General features: G+C 40.0%; 1 pseudogene across 1 annotated transcript; it reads right to left on the minus strand.

The window, feature by feature from the left end:
• Window positions 1-2,981: 2,981 nt before the first annotated feature.
• Window positions 2,982-9,238, minus strand: LOC144333582 (small cysteine and glycine repeat-containing protein 9 pseudogene; annotated as a pseudogene). The gene has a single exon (XR_013402340.1). The product of XR_013402340.1 is annotated as a small cysteine and glycine repeat-containing protein 9 pseudogene (transcript).
• Between the last annotated feature and the right edge of the window lie 3,306 nt (window positions 9,239-12,544).

Consider the following 12,544-nt stretch of genomic DNA (forward strand, 5'->3'; position numbering starts at 1 on the left):
GGACCTGGGAATTCAAAACCAAAAAAAACACGTGGTTTCTGCCCTCAAGAACTTCAAGGTCTTACAAATAGGCATGTATGTTACAGTGTCAGTGTGGCAGGAAAATTAGCTATACCATTTTATATTCCTACTAACAATGTATGAGTGATCGACCCAGTTTGTCTGTATCCTCACCAGAATTTGGTGTGGTCACTATGTTTTAAATTTTAGCCTTTCTGATAGCTGTGTGGTGGTATCTCATTGTGGTTTTAATTTGCATTTCCCTAACATCTAAGGATGTCAACAACTTTTCATGTGCTTATTTGCCAGCCATATGTCCTCTTTGTAATCATTTTGTCACAGTCTGTAGTTTGTCTTCTCATCCCCTCAACAGGGTCTTTCACAAAATAAACATTTTTAATTTGGGTAAGATCCATTCTGTCAATTTTTTCTATTGTGGTTTTTGCTTTTGGTGTTAAGTCTAAGAACCACTCCCTAGATCCCAAATATTTTATTCTTTGTTTTTTTTTCCTAGATATTTTATAGTTTGATATTTAAATCCATGATCAATTTTGAGTTAATTTTTGTATAAGTGTGAGGCTTAGGTTGAGTTGCATTTTTTTGCCTATGGATGTCCAATTGCTCCAATATTGTCTGTTGAAAAGACAATCCTTCCTCTATTGAATTGTTTTTGTTCCTTTGTTAAAAAAAATTATCTGGGCACATTTATGTTGGTCTGTTTCTAGAGCCTTTATTCTGTTCCATTGATCTCTGTGCCTGTCCCTCTTCTTATCCATGCTGTCTTGATCACTATATGTGAATAATAATCCTGAACTAAGGTGGAGTGATTCTTCTCACTTTATTATTTATTTTTCAAAAATTGTTTTAGCTATTATAGATCCTGTGCCTTCCCATACAAGTTTTAGAATAAACTTGTCTATGTCTACAAAAACTCTTGCTAGAAATTGGGAGTTGCATTAAACCTGTAGATCCATCTGGGAAGGACTGATGTCTTCACTATGTTGAGTCTTCCCCAACCTGTTAATGTGATACAACTCTGCATTTATTGAGGTCTTCTTTGATGTATTTCCTCTGTGTTTTATGATTTTTAGGATACAGATTATGTTCTTGTTTTCTCAGATTTACACTTGAGTGTTTCATTATTTTGGAGCAATTGTAAATATTATCAGTTTAAATTTGTTTCTGTGTGTTTGTTGTTAGTATGTAGTTCATTTTTAGTTCTCCTTTTTTTTTTCAACCTTTCCTTAGGTGGAAGATTGTACAATTTTATGGATGTAAAATACTAAGAGAATTGCTAGTCCCAAAATTGTGATTTTTCAAACATGATTCAAATCCTAAATTTGTGGAATCTTCATCTGGGTAAGGATTAGAATGCCTCTGCATCCATGGGAGCCTGTGATATTTGGTTGTGGTTCATTGTGAGTTTGCGTGTGTTGGGGAAGAGGGACCATGGTTTCTAGAGAAAGAGATTTTATTGTTTTTCAGGCAGCCATGCTACTCTCTGAGTTAGGTATTTTTGGCTCTTCTGATGTGTCTAGAGTGAGACAGCTGGCCTAAAAGAACTTTCATGCAAGCTATATATCTTTCTAAGCTTTTTTACATTCTCTATAAAAAATGTACTGAATGTACTTACTGTAAGAACATGCTTTACTTTTTTTTACTTATTAATTTAAGAACTGATGACAAGGTAAGTAATTTTGGGGTTATCAAACTGATCATTGAGGATAGGACCAGTGCACAATTCACCAGCAGCTGTGAAGCCAAGAATTGTTCTTGCATTTCTTATTGTATAATTGACTGACATCATTAGAAGGGTGTTCAATGCCTGGCATTGTTAATCATAGTTCCAAACCCCAAATTGGGCATTATAGTTGAGAAAATGAGATCTGAGTTATTATTTGTTCATATTAAAATTGCATATATGTTATATGTTCAGATATGAGCCTATAGTCCTTTCCTAACTCCACTGAAAGCTAAAAAAAATTGGGGTTGTCAAACTGATATGGTTTCGGTATTTGTCCTCTCCAAATCTCATGTTGAAGTGTGACCTCCAATGTTGGAGATGGGGCCTAGTGGGAGGTGTTTGGAATGTGGGGGCTGATCCCTCATAAACGGCTTGGTGCCCTCCCCATGGTAATGAGTTCAGATGGGATCTAATTGTTAAAGAGAGAGAGAGAGAGAGAGAGGAGAGACTGGGCCCTCCCTCTCTCTCTTGCTGTCTCTCTCACCATATGACATGACTGCTCCCCCTGTGCCTTCCACCATGGGTAAAACTTGCTGAGACCTCACCAAAAGAGAAGCAGATGATGGTGCCATGCTCGTACAGCCTACAGAACTGTGAGCCAAATACTTTTGTTTATAAATTACCCAGTCTCAGGTATTCCATTATAGGAATGCAAAATGGACTAACACAGAAAATTGATACCAAGAGTGGGGTGTTGCAATAAAGATACCTAAAGGTGTGCAAGAAGCTTTGGAACTGGTAATGGGCAGAGTTTGGAAGAATTTAGCGGGCTCAGGAAAAGGCAGGAAAATGAGGAAAAGTTTGAAACTTCTTAGAGACTGGTTAAGTGGTTGTGACCAAAATGCTGATGGAAATATGGATTGTGAAGACCACGCTGATGAGTTCTCAGGTGGAAATGAGGAATTCATTAGGGACTGGAGTAAAGATCACCCTTGTTATGTCTTAGCAAAGCACTTGGCTGCATTGTATCCGTGCCCTAATGATTCGTGGGAGGTTGAACTTAGGTGTGATAGCGTAGGGTATCTGATGGAATTAATTTTTAAGCAGCAGAGCACTCAAGAGGTGGCCTGGCTGCTTCTAACAACCTATGATCAGATGTGGAAACAAATGAATGACTTAAAGTTGGAACTTATAATTAAAAGAGAAGCAGAGTGTAAAATTTTGGAAAATTTGCAGCCTAGCTGTGTGGTAAAAAAGGAAAAATTATTTTCAGATTTTCAGGAGAGGAATGCAGGCAGACTATGGAGCAACCACTTGCTAGAGTTTCATGGTAGCCAGGTGCTAATAGCCAAGACAAGGAGAAAAAGGCCTTGAAGACATTTCAGAAGTCTTTGAGGCAGTTCCTCCCATCATAGGCCCAGAGGCTAGGAGGAAAGAATGGTTTCAGGGGTCAGTCCTGGGGCTCCACTGCCCTGTTTAGCCTTGGGACACTGCTTACAGAATCCTGGCGGCTCTGGCTCCAGCCTCAGCTCAAAGGGTAACTGGTACAGCGCTGGCCACCACTCCAGATGGCACAAGCTATAAGCCTTAGTGTTTTTCACATGGTGTTAAGCCCACAGGCACGCAGAATGCAGAGGTTTGGCAGCTTCCACCTAGATTTCAGAGGATGTATGAAAAAGCCTAAGCCCCCAGGCAGAAGCCTGCTGCAGGGGCAGAGCCCTCACAGAGAGGCTCTACTGGGGCAGTGCTGATGGGAAATACAGGGCTGGAGCCCTGTTTAGGCTATTCTTGCATTGCTCTCAAGAACACCGGAGACTGGGTAATTTATAAAGGAAAGTAGTTTAATTGGCTCATAGTTCTGTAGGCTGTACAAGCATGGCACTGGCATCTGTGTGGCTTCTGGGAAGTCCTCAGAAAGCTTCCCATGGCAGTAGGCAAAGTGGGAGCAGGCATGTCACATTGCAAAAAGCAGGAGCAAGAGGCAGAGTTGGAGGGGGAGGTGCCACACACATTTAAACAACTGGATCTCACAAGAACTCACTCACTGTCACAAGGACAGCACCAAGCCATGAAGGATCTGTTCTCATGATCCAATCACCTCCCACAACGCCCCACCTCCAACATTGCGGATTACATTTCAACATGAGATTTGGGTGGAACAAATATCTAAAACACATCAAGCCCCCACACAGAGTCCCTGGCAGAGCACTGCCTAGTGGAGCTGTGGGAAGGGGGCCACCACCCTCCAGACCCCAAAATGGTAGTGCCACCAGCAGCTTACACCCTGAGCCTAGAAAAGCCACAGAATCAATTACGACCCGTGAGAACAGCCATGGGGGCTGCACTCTGCAAAGCCACAGGGGTGGAGCTGCCCAAGTCTTGGGAGCCCACCCCTTGCACCAGTGTGCCCAGGATATGAGGAGACCTGGAGTCAAACATTATTTTGGAGCTTTAAGGTTTAATGCCTGCCCTGCTGTGTTTTGAATTTGTGTCTGGCCTGTTACCCCTTTCTTTTTGCCATTTTCTCCCTTTTGGAATGTGGATGTTTACCCAATGCCTGTACCACCATTGTGTCTTGGAAGTAAATAATTTGCTTTTGGTCTTATAGGCTCATAGGAGGAAGGAACTTGCTTTAAGTCTCAGATGAGACTTTGGAATTTTGAACGGATGCTAGAATGAGTTAACACTTTTGGGGACTCTTGGGAAGGGATGATTGTATTTTGCATTGTGAGAAGGACATGAGATTTAGGAGGCCAAGGGCAGAATGATATGGTTTGCATATTTGTTCCCTCCAAATCTCATGTTGAAGTGTGACCTCCAATGTTGGAGGGGGGCCTAGCGGGACGTGTCTGGATCATGGAGGCGGATCCCTCATGAATGGCTTGGTGCCTTCCCTACAGTCATAAGTTCACACGAGATCTAGTTGTCAAAAAAACGAGACTGTCCCAGGTCCATAAAGGGTTTTGTTGAGCAGATCTTTAGATGTTGCTCTTTGGTCTACAGAGGACAAGAGGAAACACAAAAGCAGGGAAGATTTCAATAATGTGTGTGGAAGACTTTTAAGTGGAGGATAATAGTACATTGAAATGGGCTAGAAATAGAGGGCATGGATTTTCTATACCTGGACTCTTTCTAAAGAGAACAAGTCACTCTTTATCCTGAATTTTTTAGAAATTCTCCTGTCTAAAGGTAAATGGTTAAGTTATGAAAATGTAGGATATATCACAAAATCAGTGTAGATTAATTCTTTCCAATTTCTAAGTCTGCTGGGTGTTGCCATTGAATTATTCAATTATGTAGATGTTTTCTTTCTGTTTAACTTTTCTAACTTACTATTTATTTTTCTTTTTTTTTTTTGAGACAGAGTCTCACTCTGTCACCTAGGCTGGAGTGCAGAGGCACGTTCTCAGCTCACTGCAACCTTACCTCCCCAGGTTCATGCGACTCTCATCACCCAAGTAGCTAGGATTACAGGTGTGCACCACCACACCTGGCTAATTTTTGTACTTTTAGTAGAGATGGGGTTTCACCATGTTGCCCAGGCTGGTCTTGAACTTTTGAGCTCAAGCGATCCACCCGCCTCGGCCTCCCAAATTGCTGGGATTACAGGAGTGAGCCACTGTGCCCAGCCTCTGTTTAACTTATATTCTGTTAGTTACACATAAGGAGCAACTTCCTGGGACATGAACAATCAGGTACTTATATTATATTCTTAGTTTGGATTGGCTAAGTGTAATTTCGGTTTTTGTTTGCATGTTGCAGAGAGACTTTAAAAAATCTTCATGCCCTTGCACATGAATGCATGTAAATAGTATGGTGAATCCTTGATCAGCATCTTAGATCCATTTGGTACTTTTGCTTTGTTTGTTCTCCTCATGGGAATGAGGTGAAGAATCACTCTTAGAAACTGGCAAATACAAAATTAAACCATTATCACCATTTCTAAGATTAATGCTAGAGTAAAAACAAAGAGACTGAAACCTCTACATCTTCAGGGTGGGCCTACCCTGGGCTCATTAGACTTTGTCATTACCTGCATCACATCTGCTCCTGATACCTCTCAACCCATCCCAGCACAGAGCCAATTCTGCATGAGGCAGATATCTGCTGGCCTGACCTGGTTGTGGCCTCTTCTGAAAACCCTTCTCTGTGATAAGTATTTTGTGTGCAAAGTCATATACTTCCTTTTTTTTTTTTTTTGAGTCAGAGTTTTGCTCTGTCACTCAGGCTGGAGTGCAGTGGTGCAATCTTGGCTTACTGCAACCTCTAGCTCCTAGGTTCAAGCAATTCTCCCATCTCAGTCTCCTGAGTAGCTGGGATTACAGACAACTGCCACCAGGCCTGCCTAATTTTTCTATTTTTAGTAGAGATGTGATTTCACCATGTTGGCCAGGCTGGTCTCAAACTCCTGACTTCAGGTGATTCACTCACCTCGGCCTCCCAAAGTGTTGGGATTACAGGCATGAGCCACTGTGCCCAGCCCTAAGGTCATATACTTCTAATTGGGATTAGAAAAGGAAAGATTTAAGGCAGATTTGAAAATGTATTACATTTGTTTTAAGGTTATCATTTTCACGGATGGGTCAGGCTGATTTGGGGTAAAGCACCTGCTATTCTTTTGGCGTGTCCGCAACCCAAATTGGATTCATGCTCCTTTGACTTGACCCAATGAGTGGAAGTGAGATGTAGTCAATTTGGGAGTAAATTACATTAACATTGACTCCAAAGAAATGAGTGTCACAAACACTGAGACAGGGACATTGAAGCTGGGTGAATAAGGCTTCCCTGAGACCTGCTCCACATGTGAAGTGTTTCTGCTCTGGATATTGAGCCCATAATGCATCTTAGCACAAGTCTGATCATAAAAGAAATGAATCTGACAGTAGAGGAAATTCTTCCCAACAGGATTTCTCTATTTAACTTGCAGGAATTTATACAGCACAAAAAGTCCTCTTACAGCAAGCCAATAAGTAAAAGTAAAAGAGATGTTTAGCCATCAGTATGTGTACATTATTCTATGCATTTAGGTTTTAGCAGTACAGAACTGCTGGATATGAGACTAGAATAGAAATAGTATGTAATTTACAGCACAGTGAAGAGAAGGGCAGGTACTGAAGTTTGTGTTAAGGAATTTCAGAAAAACACAAAAGTTAGTAACTATGATTTCATTTTCCATTTCTTCAGCACGTGAATTGTTTGCAGGAGCTGGGCTGTCCCTTACTTTCATAGTTTTCATTGTTCGCATCGATATCACTCAATATTTTGAAATTATGGATTTGTGATGTGACAGAGAGGAGGGTATCAAATCTACAGCCCTTGAGTGCACATGTGTGACTCCCAGCGATGGAAAGAGAACCGGGGCGAGCTGGGGGAAGGTTTACAATGGGCAAGCGAGATCCATCAAACTCATCCAGAGGCAGGTGCCCCGCCTAGCAGCAGCATTGCTTCTGGCAGCAGCCCTTCTGTTGGCAACAGCCCTTCCCATAGCCGCAGCCACACGAGCTGCAGGTGCGGCGGCAGCAGCAGATCACGGGCGTGCTACAGCAGCCCCCACAGCAGCCGCGGCAGCAGGGGCAGCAGCTGGAGCAGCAGCCCACCCGGTAGCACCTGCAGGTGGTGCAGCTGCCACAGCCACCACCACAGCCACCGCCACAGCCACCACAGCCACCACCACAGCCACCACTGCAGCCACCACTGCAGCCACCGCAGCCACCACAACTTCCACAACCACAGCAACCCATGGTGTCAGTAGAGAGGACTCAGGTAAAGTGAGGAGGGAGAATGTGAGAGGTGACGAGGTCTGATGTTTGCCTCTGCAGGGGAGCCTTAAATACTCCTGCTGGGGCTTGGCACATGACTGTAGTCACTTCCTCGTTGTTTTGGCCACTTTCTGTGGCAAACTTTTGTTTCCTGTTTGTTACTTCCTCAGGGGTGTACACAACTTGATTTTTTAATTTCAAATTTAGATAAATTCACTTCTATTTCAAAAATGGAATCAGAACTGACTGACATTTTTTCCGAAAACACTGCATTGTTTCAATCTGTCTACCTGAGGGTGAAATTATTTTGATGGTAGTCGATGGTCTAAGCCAAAGAGATTCAGCCATTCCTCCTCTTTTGCAAATCAGTAATAGCTGCCCAGAGGAAAGAGTCCTCATTTGAAATGTATCTGTCTTTTACTCTAAGTATATACATTTTATATGTATTATCTTTAATCACCCTTTAAAAAAACCCCAAAACATTAGGTATATAGAGTCTTTATTAAAATGAGTGTTATCATCAAAGAAGCCCAGGAAATGTTGCATATTGTCTCCATTTGGGAAATTCATGTTGATATATTAAATGTAATAGGAAGTCCTGGAGGAAAAGGAGGTCTTAAAAACCAGTATTCAACGTAAAGAGATTTCATATCAAATAGAAAATGTAATTTAAGAAATTGCTTTTTGAATGGGTTTACTCAAAACAAAGATTTAGAGAATCCATTTAAAATAGCAACAAAATTAAAATTAAAATATAATAATATATGAATCCAATGACATGCAGGATCTTGATGGAAAAAATGATTAAATTCTACTGAGGGACATACAAGAAGAAAGAAATAGACGTTTGTGCATGGAAAGTCTCAACTGACATCTAAAAGACGTCGATCCTTCCCAAATAAATTAATACATTGATTGCAATTCTATTAAAAACACAAAGAGATATAAAAACTTTTTTTGTTTTGATTTAACTTGACAGCTGCCCCTAAAATACACTTGACAAAACAAAAGTCAATAATATCAAATACATGGTTTAAGAGAAATGAGAAGCAAAGTTTGTCCTATCAGATGTTGGGACTCATTCTAAGGCCATGGCCATTAAAACAGTGAGAAATTTTGTTGCTGAGAGAGATAGACAGACTAATGGAGGGGAATAGAGAGCCCAGAAATGGAATCACATAGATTTTGGAATTTGGTATATGGCAGAACTGTTAAAATCAGAAGAAAATATTGACTATTCCATATTAGTACTGAAATAGCAGGTTATCCACATGGATAAAAATAACACTAGCATCCTTCTTCACACTGTACAAAAAAGAAAGTTCCAGATGATTTTGAGATCTAAAAATGAAAAGCAAAGCTTAATATTTTAAGAAGACACAATAAATTATTTTTCTTTTCTTTAACTTTTAGGTTCAGGGGTACAAGTGCAGGTTTGTTACAGGTAAACTCATGTCATGAGGGTTTGGTTTACAGATTATTTCATTACCTAGGTACTAAACTTAGTACCCAATAGTTATTTTTTCGGATCCCCTCTCTCCTCCCAGCTTCTACCCTCAAGTAGATGCCAGTGTCTGCTGTTCTCTTATTCGCAACCTTGTGTTCTCATAATTTAGCTCTCTCTTATAAGTGAGAAAACGTGATATTTGGTGTTCTGTTCCTGCATTGGTGTGCTAAGGATAATCACCTCCAGCTCCATCCATGTCCTTGCATGATCTTATTCTTTTTTATGGCTGCAAAATATTCCATAATAGTAGACTGGATAAAGAAATTTATAAATGGATAAATTTCATTATCCAGTCTACCACTGATGGACATTTAGGTTGATTCCATGTCTTTGCTATAGTGAATAGTGCTGCAATGAACATGTGTGTATGTATTTTTATGATAGAATGATTTGTATTCCTCTGGGTATATACCCAGTAATGGAATTGCTGGGTCAAATGGTAGTTTTGTTTTTAGCTCGTTGAGGAATCACCAGACTACTTTCCACAATGGTTGAACTAATTTACACTCCAACCAACAGTTTATAAGCATTTCCTGTCCTCTGCAACCTCACCAGCATCTGTTATGTTTCGACTTTTTGATAATAGCCATTCTGACTTATGAGACAGTATCTCATTGTAATTTTGATTTGCATTTTTCTAATGATTAGTGATACTGAGCTTCATATGCTTGTTGGCTGCATATATGACTTCTTTTGAAAGTATCCATTCATTTCCTTTGCCCACTTTTTAATGATGTTGATTTTTGCTTGTACATTTGTTCAAGTTCCTTATAGATGCTGGATATTAGACCTTTGTTAGATGAATAGTTTGCAAATAATTTCTCTCATTCTGTAGGATTTCTGTTTACTCTGTTGACAGTTTGTTTTGTTGCATGGAAGCTCTTTAGTTTAGATTCCATTTGTCAATTTTTGCTTTTGTTGCAATTGCTTTTGGCATCTTCGGCACGGAGTCTTTGCCCATGCCAATGTCCAGAATGGTATTGCCTAGATTTTCTTCTAGGGTTTTTATAGTTTTGGGTTTTACATTTAAGTCTTTAACCCATCTTGAGTTGATTTTTTTATGTGGTGTAAGGAAGGGGTCCAGTTTCAATCTTCTGCATATGGCTAGCCAGTTATCCCAGCACCATTTATTGAATAGGGAGTCCTTTCTCTGTTGCTTGTTTTTGTCAGCTTTGTCAAAGATCAGATGGTTGTAGCTGAGCAGCATTATTTCTGGGCTCTGTTTCATTGGTCTATGTGTCTGTTTTTGTGCCAGTGCCATTCTGTTTTGGTTACTGTAGCCTTGCAGTATAGTTTGAAGTTGGGTAACATATGGCCTCCAGATTCTTTCTTTTTACTTAGGATTACTTTGGCTGTTCAGACTCTTTTTTGGTTCTACATGAATTTTAAAATAGTTTTTTTCTAGTTCTGTAAAGAATGTCATTGGTAGTTTGATAGGAATAGCTCTGAATCTGTAAATTGCTTTGGACAGTATGGCCATTTTAATGATATTTATTCTTCCTATCCATGAGCATAGGATGTTTTTCCATTTGTTTGTGTCAACTCTGATTTCTTTGAGGAGTGCTTTGTAATTCTCATTGTAGAGCTCTTTCACCTCCCTGGTTAACTGTATTCCTAAGTATTTTATTCTTTTTGTTGCAATTGTGAATGGGATTGCATTCCTGACTTGGCTCTCAGCTTGACTGTTGTTGGTGTATAGGAATGCTGCTGATTTTTGTTCATTGATTTTTGTATCCTAAAGCTTTGCTGAAATTGTTTATCAGCTTAAGGAGCTTTGGGGCAGAGACTGTGGGATTTTCTAGATGTAAGATTATGTCAACTGCAAGCAGGGATAGTTTGACTTCCTCTCTTTCTATTTTGATGCCCTTTATTTTATTATTATTATTATTTTTTTGAGACATAGTTTCACTCTTGTTGCCCAGGCTGGAGTGCAATGGCGCGATCTCGGCTCACTGCAAACTCCACCTCCCGGGTTCAAGTGATTCTCCTGCCTCAGCCTCCCAAGTAGCTGGGATTACAGGCATGCACTACCAGGCCTGGCTAATTTTGTATTTTTAGTAGAGATGGGGTTTCTCTGTGTTAGTCAGGCTGTTCTCGAATTCCTGACCTCAGGTGATCCGCCCACCTAGGCCTCCCAAAGTGCTGGGTTGCCTTTATTTATTTCTCTTGCCTGATTGCTCTGTCCAGAACTTGCAATACTATGTTGAATAGGAATGGTGAGAGAGGGCATCCTTGTCTTTTGCCAGTTTTGAAGGGGAATACTTCCAGCTTTTGCCCATTCAGTATAATACTGGCTGTGTTTGTCTTAGATGGCTCTTATTATTTTGAGATATGTTTCTTCAATACCTAGTTTATTGAGAGTTTTTAACGTGAAAGGATGTTGAATTTTATTAATTTTATTTCTGCATCTATTGGGATAATCATGGGGTTTTTGTCTTTAGTTTTGTTTATGTGATGAATCCCATTTATTGATTTGCATGTGTGGAACCAGCCTTTTATCCCAGGGAGGAAGCCTACTTGATCATGGTGGATAAGCTTTTTGATGTGCTGTGGGATTCGGTTTGCAGGATTTTGTTGAGCATTTCTGCATGTGTGTTCATCAAGGATACATTATTTCTTAGAATAGAGAAATCCAAACAATAAAGAAAAATATGAATTACATAGAAAATAGTTCAAATGAAAGAGAAGAAAACATTTTCACATAAAAACATGCTGAAAATTGGCTGGACACAGTGGCTCACACCTGTAATCCCAGCACTTTGGGAGGCTGAGGTGGGCAGATCACCTGAGGTCAGGAGTTCGAGACCAGCCTGACCAACATGTTGAAACCCCATTTCTACTAAAAATACAAAAAATTAGCAGGGTGTGGTGGCGCATACCTGTAATCCCAGCTACTCGGGCATCTGAGGCAGGAGAATCACTTGAACCCAGGAGGCGGAGGTTGCAGTTAGCCAAGATCGTACCATTGCACTCCAACCTGGCAAACGAGAGCAAAACTCTTTCTCAAAAAAAATCAAACACAAAAAACAACAACAAAAAAAATGCAGAAAATACAGATTAAAATAAACTCTAGCCTAAAGAACAAATTAATTTTTAAAAGCAAACAATAGAAAAATGAATGAAGAATATGAATTGAGGAGTTACGGAAGACAAAACTCAACACGAAAAGATGCTCAACCTCACTGGTAATCAGAAAAGTGCCAGTTAAAACCACAGTGTGGTTTATACCCACGTGATTATCAGGTTATACCCACCTGATTATCAAAATGTTCAAATCTGACAATACCAAATATTGGTGAGAATGTCAAACCATTAGAATTCTCATACTTTGTTGGGTGGGAGTGTAAATTCTATAACCAATTCTGAGAGCAATTAAGCAATGTCTGGCTAGGTCAAAGATATGCGTTCTCCCGTTTAATCATTTACATCAATATTGGTTGATCGAACCCTATTCTATTCATTGAGTTATAAATATGTTACTGCCATTATTTTGATACTTAAATTGCCCCAAATTTTGCCATTGGTAGCACCTTCAAGCTGGTCTGTGGTTTTAAAAAATATCTCCATAATTTTTGAAGTACCAACTTATATTCT

Source organism: Macaca mulatta, chromosome 12, assembly GCF_049350105.2.
Source record: "Macaca mulatta isolate MMU2019108-1 chromosome 12, T2T-MMU8v2.0, whole genome shotgun sequence".
NCBI lineage: Eukaryota > Metazoa > Chordata > Mammalia > Primates > Cercopithecidae > Macaca > Macaca mulatta.